We start from the raw sequence: 7358 nt of genomic DNA on the forward strand, positions 1-7358 counted from the left end.
TCTTGTGATGTAAATAATTATAAAATTATTCTGTTTTCAAATGATCACTTTAAATTATCCTTTTGTATGTATTAATTTTTATTTGATACAGTTTTTAAATTGTTGAATGCCTCTCTCTGTTCATGAAACATTTCATCATTGATATGATTTGAGCTGTAGCAATTGTTCATCTGTTGTTGCATCTTACACAAATTGCAATAGAATTTTAATAGTGACTGTTTAAAGATGGTTTTCACCTAAATTAAAGGTATTTTAATTATATACCTATTAAAAGGTAAAAGAAAGATACTATAAATAATATTAATGTAAGTGGCTTCATAAATGTGTATAATAAATAAATACATTTTTTTAATTAGAATTAGACCTATCCATAAAACACTTGTAAGATAAACACAGATTTTATGAAATATTGTAAGATGTATGGCTGAATGTAGTGCTATGTTTTTTAATATGTATTATGTACACAAAGCAGCAAATATATGAATTTATTGCAATACAAAGCTTCATGATTTTAATCCTAAGTATAATCTATGATTGTTTTTAAAAGCTAAAAAAATAATAATTAGGTGCATGTATAACAAAGAATTACTACAATATTGAACATGCGTAATTGCTAAAAAATTAATTTAGGTGAAAACCATCTCTAAACAGTCACTATTAAAATTCTATTGCAATTTGTGTAAGATGCAACAACAGATGAACAATTGCTACAGCTCAAATCATGTCATGGTTTTCACCTAAATTAATTTTTTAACAATTACGCATGTTCAATATTGTAGTAATTCTTTGTTATACATGCACCTAATTATTATTTTTTTCGCTTTTAAAAACAATCATAGATTATACTTAGGATTAAAATCATGAAGCTTTGTATTGCAATAAATTCATATATTTGCTGCTTTGTGTACATAATACATATTAAAAAACATAGCACTACATTCAGCCATACATCTTACAATATTTCATAAAAACTGTGTTTATCTTACAAGTGTTTCATGGATAGGTCTAATTCTAATTTAAAAAAATGTATTGATTTATTATACACATTTATGAAGCCACTTACATTAATATTATTTATAGTATCTTTCTTTTACCTATTAAGTGTATTTCTTTCTAAGAAAATTTTGGCAATTGTTTTAAAAATAGATTAAGGTAAATTTTAATATTTATAAAATATAAATTTGTTTTCATTTCATTTATTTCTTTTTCTCATTGAAATACACCTACAAACGTATATTCAATTATAATGGTACTAAAAAGTAATGTATTTTTTCTGTTACATTCATTTCAGTAAGATGTATCTTATAGCAGTCATTCCCAGAGTGTGCTTCAGCACCCTGAGGAGCCACAACTTCCTCACAAGGATACCCAAAATATTACACAAATTTCATAATTTTATTTCCATTTTCAGTTCAATGTCAAAGTGGAGCTGATCAAAACCAATTATTTACTAATTGCAGAAGCGTTTATGAATGGTTACTAGATTATGTGACACTAGTCTCTTGATTGTTTTAGTAGTTTCTCAAATTTTCTGATATTTTGTTCCATACATAAATAAATATCAGTCACTGTTCTAGTGTTGAACTAGTTTCCAGAGATTATATCAACGATATTGTTGTAATCAATTCAAGTGAAGCTTTTGAAAAATAGTTTGGTTTCTACTAGACAGCAATAAGTGTTGTGAGAGTGAAAATGAAGAGGGCATATCACCAGCCAATGCAAGAATGTGAAGAAGTGTAAAAATCAAAAATACAATGGCATCTTTGGACTTTTACTTTACAAAGACAGAAGTCAATGGCAAAAGAGCTACCAGTATGTTCTGTATTTGAAATTTTTGGTACCAGAGTACATGCTACCAAGTAGTTTGAAATGCCATTTAGAAACCTCAACCCAGTGTAGTTCGTAAATTTTGTGATATATTAGCAGGAAGCTAAAAGAGTTAAAAAGAAAAGAGTAGGTTTATAAGCAGGCATCAATACCAGTCAATCCTTTGCTAACAGCTTACATTGACGTAATGTGCTAACAGCACATTATATTTTGGGATTCTTATATTTGTGATCACAGAAAATAAGAAGCACATCATCAGTCATAGAATACAGCTCATAGAGGAGAACCTCAATGATCAATTAACTGAAAAATCAAAAGGAAAAGAATTTGGCTTGTAGCTGTATGGGACCACAAATAATAATAATGATGCTCAATTGATTTGCTAAGTATGGTTTGTAGATGGCAATAATGTTAGAGAAAACCTTCTCGTCTGTAAAAGTGCTAGTACAAAGGCTCAAGACTTGTTAGAGATCCTTAATGTTTTTATATCTGAAAACAGTTTGGAGTGGACTAAGTGCATTGGTGTCTGTAGTGATGGTACTCATTCTATGTCTGGCTGTTATGGAGGATTGCGGGCTTTTATTCACAGCAGGACCCCTAATAATTAATAGTAATTAATAATAAATTAATAAATGAACAAACAAAATTTGATGACTTTTATACAGGCTGGTATTAAATAGTAACTATAGATTAGATTGACCAAACGGACCCGCTTCCATTATTTTAACATAACAGTTAAAACTACCAAATTGATAGGACGTTTATGTTGACATAATTTTAAAATATATTACGAATAATGTGAGTTCCTGAGGATAGAATTTAATTCCGAAAGTGCCTGAACGCATCAAATTCATTTGTTGGTAAGCAGCCTTTTTTGTATATTAATTATAATTATATACTTATACTAGTGGGCCATGCTTAACAAAATTATTATAAGAAATTTACATTTTTCTTAAAGAGAAGGAATACAGATATAGCAAACCTTTTGTGAATGAAGATTTTTTGGTAAAACTTGCATAATTATGTAACATTTGCTTTCATCTTTTAAAGTTGATTGAGAAAATTTTAGCTTTTATAAAAAAACAAAAGCTATGGAAAAGAAAAATGAATAAAAATAGAGGCAAGGAATATTTCCCCTTGTTGCAACAATCTTCAACCTCCAACAGTTGATTTATCTTGAGGTATGAAATCCATTTTTGAAGAACATATCACCTGCTTTGCCAAAATGATAGTAAATCTACATTGTTTCAAGTTCCTTTTAATGACACTGTTTCATCTGCATTTACAGCTGCAGAAGAAGAGAATCCGCTTGAGTTATTTTGTGACAATAAGTTAAAAATAAAACTTAGCAATGTATAATTAACTGAATTTTGGATCTCAGTAAAAGATGGACAACCACTTCTAAGCAGTAAAGTTCAGAGAGCTTTAATTCCATTTGCAACATCTTATCTATGCAAAGCTGGGTTTTCAATAGTTGCTGGGATAAAACCCAAATGTCACATGAAAATCAATGTGGAAGGTGACTGTTCAGTTTAATCTATGATTTGAAAAAAAAATATGCAGTGGTCAACAGATTAATCAAGCCCACTAATTATTATAATAAATTGAATTTGTTCAATTACACTTTTTTGTGATCTAAAATGTATTATTTATTTTTACTTAGTTTTTACCAAATATTATTGGCTATTTCACAAAATGTACTTGTTAAAATTTGATGTGGGTGCCTTAAGAAAATCTGAATTAGCAAGGACACTGAGAACTGAAAAAAATCTGGGAACTGCTGTCTTATTATTTTTTATGCTGATTTCAAATCTCTCTTTTTCTGTTTAGACTCCGAAACCACCATAAGGTATTACTAAAGAGGATGAATGAGGATTATATGTATGAATATAAATGAAGTGTAGTCTTGTACAGCAGTCTCAGGTCAACCATTTCTTAGATGTGTGGTTAATTGAAACCCAACCACCAGAGAACACCATTATCCATGGTCTAGTATTTAAATCTGTATAAAAGTAACTGCCTTTACTAGGATTTGAATCTTAGACCTCTCAACTTTGCGATGACGAGTTCTCCACTAGACTAGGTATCTAAAAAGATACCCAGTCTAGTGGGTATATTTTAGTTTAGTGTGTATTGGCCTTTAGTGGCCAATACACACTAAAGGATACCACAGGTTATTAAAGGCTCTAGAGATATCTAAAAAGATACCCAATATATACTCCACCTCACTGACCAAAACTTTACTCATAACCTTGAGTATAGCATCTTTGCTATACTCAAGGTCACTATTTCTTAGATGCATGCTAAACAAGAGTGAAAGCCATACTGCTTGTCAATTAAGAAATGTCGCAAGGTCAATCTCTCATTCACATGAAGATAAAGAACCTTCTCAAAAACTTTACCAAGAACTGGCAGCAACATCAAGGTCCTGTAGCAGGCACTAACAGTAGGATCCTTGTTGCCATCTTTAAAAATTAATTTAAGTAATTCTTTCTTCCAACAAACTGGGAAATACCCAGCAAATAACAATTTGTTGAACACCCATGTGACAATCCTAATACAAATTCCAAAGAGCAAACAAGGAGCTCCACTTTTATACCATCAAAGCCAGGGGCCTTACCCCTTCCAAAACTACAAATACTTGGTGCACTTCAGCCTCAGTAATTTCTGAAGATAAAGCATCCCCATGTAAATGAGCAACCTCACGACGCACCTGTAAATGATATGCAGACTTATCATCTGGCAGTAGAAGATGTTTTTGTAATATTTCAGTTTTATTTGAAATAATTTTATGCCAGGTAGAGAGAGCAGACAGTAGTATGTCCTTTCTATGTTTTGTGTCAAAAACTCTATATACCACTCTCCATGGAACTTTATTCTCCTCTCTCTTTTTCTATTTAGCCTCTGGAACCGCTGTAACATATTACTTCAGAGGATGATGATATGTATGAATCTAAATGAACTGTTGTACAGTCTCAGGCTGATCATTCCTGAGATGTGTGGTTAATTGAAACCCAACCACCAAAGAACACCGGCATCCATGATCTGGTATTCAAATCCATATAAAAGTAACTGCCTCTACTAGGATTTGAACTTAGAACTCTCGACTTTAAAATCAACTGATTTGTGGTAATGAGTTAACCACTAGACACCTGTTCCTACACAAAAGAACACCACGAATCTCTTTTGGCAGTACATACCTTGTGAAAGTAATAACTCCTGTGCTCTCTATAATTAGCAACAACTACTGCCTGCTGTTAAGGATCACATTCTCATTGAGATGCCCTCCATAAACGGCAGACAGATTGTTTCAAATTAGTCAATTCCCTATTTGACCACAGCGCTTGGCTCTCTTGACCGGAACTACGGAGTACTATAGCACTCAGCAATATCAATAAAGGACACTGACAGTCTTTCTGCCAGTTTCTCCATTCCAAATCATTAACAATCCTGTCCGAAATTCAGAGTGTAACCGAGGGAGAATCCACAGATTTCTTCCAGTCCCCATGCCTGTGCAGAAAATGACCCTGCTGAACAGGAATATTACATTGGTAGTGATTACTCGAGCCACCAACAATCTCAAACACAATCATCAACTACCATCTAATCGCACACATTGACAGGAACCATACTAACATACGTGGACAACTGACCAGCAACGAAGACCTCCAAACTGTATTGAGTAATGAACCCTTCGATTACTTCACCACTGTCGTACGTGTGACTACTATGCCACAATAAGGATTTGGCATTCATATTTGCACCAATAATAATACCACTGGGACCAGAGAATCGTAAGATTTTATCCCAGACCTCAAGATGATGATCAGCAGGATCTCGATATTGAAAATATTAACTTACAACATAAAGATGCAACCTCCAAACATCCACACAAACAACAACATGATGATTATCTGAGAGCTGTCACAAGAAGACACAATCTAGCTCCCTTCTGCACATAACAGCGGACATGCTATTAAAACCATTACAGAAGCGTTTCCATCGAGCAAAACCTGGCAGATCCCCTGAGACAACATAAGGATGCTGGAACAAAACAGCATTCAAACGCCATCACAAAGCTACCTCACCCAATTCCATCTGAGCTATATAAGCGCCCTGTGTGTTTAACTGCTCGAACCTAACCATCCAATGAATTTAGGTACATATTGACAGCCCTCATATAACAACCACAATTCTTACTATCTACAGAGTGCTTATGATCTTTCCTTAAATGTTTACAATTAATGCAAGTCGGACTTTCCGCTTCTTTAGACAATCATTGTGTTTATGCCCCTCAACACCACAATGTAAACAGATTGCTGACTGATCACAGAACTTGGCCCTATGACCGAACTGATAACACTTAAGACATTGATGTATTCTTTTACTCTGCACAATGAAAAATCCAAGCATAATATGTCCTCACTAACAAAGCTCTTCAGTAGAGCAGGACTTACCTCAAACATCCCTGGTAATGATCCACTTGCTCCTACCCTATTTGAATAAAAAACGACATTCGGACTTAACAGTTCCTTCATCCATCTGTGTGTTTTGTTCCCTCATAAGAGCCATTCCTCCTCCTCAGAGAGTTGTCAATCAGTATCATACACTATAATCTGTGGACGCCTCCTTCTCTTAAGATCCACTCTCATGTCAGACTTACCAAACTTTAGAGAATCAGTAATCACTTTGACAGTACCCTTGTCATCTACAAATACTACATGACCCTTCTTTGTTTCTTTTATTGCTCGAATCTTCAGGTTTGACCTCATACTGCGAAAGACACCTGAATCCTGATGTCCTTCATCTCTTTACTAGCTGTCCCTTCTTTCATATTGACGAACACCAATTTCTGGTGTTCCCATCAGCCGTCCTGATGGACTAGCTTCATGTTTCTATTTTAAATTATCAACATAATGTTTATGCTGAGGCTGTACCAGCCATGGGATAGAAACAGACAAAAACTGTCTCCTTTACCACCACTTCAACACAGTATAATAATACTGCATGTTGATATTTTTTTGAATGACCAGGAAGTCCTGGAAAATAACACTTATTAAATTCCAAAATACAGTAGTCATGATCTTGCCTTCTGAAGAAATTGTTTTGAGTCTAATAACAATTATCTTAGCATTCTCAAAAATTAAATTATTGCAGTTATAGTTGTATTAATACAATATTTACTTGTAGAGAAGTTATATTTTAAACAAAATAATACCAACTTGGTCTCATATAAAAACAGAAATAAATATTTGGCAGCATCAGCTGAGAAGATAAGCAGCATTTCTTATCTGCTTCACCAGACAGAACTGCTGAAACAGAATTGGAATAATTGCAGTTTTTATTTAGCCTGTCATACCAATATCATATTTTATTTACAGAAAGTATAAAAAATGTTATAAATTTAGGATTGAACTTTAGCTTCCTAAGAGTGAACCGTAGGCAAAATTTTGTTTGTCAATGAAAAACTGGGCTGTATGTAAAAACAATACAGTCATGACACATGAACCTTTGTAAATGAATACATAGTA

Source organism: Lycorma delicatula, chromosome 5 (genome assembly GCF_047948215.1).
Source record: "Lycorma delicatula isolate Av1 chromosome 5, ASM4794821v1, whole genome shotgun sequence".
Lineage (NCBI taxonomy): Eukaryota > Metazoa > Arthropoda > Insecta > Hemiptera > Fulgoridae > Lycorma > Lycorma delicatula.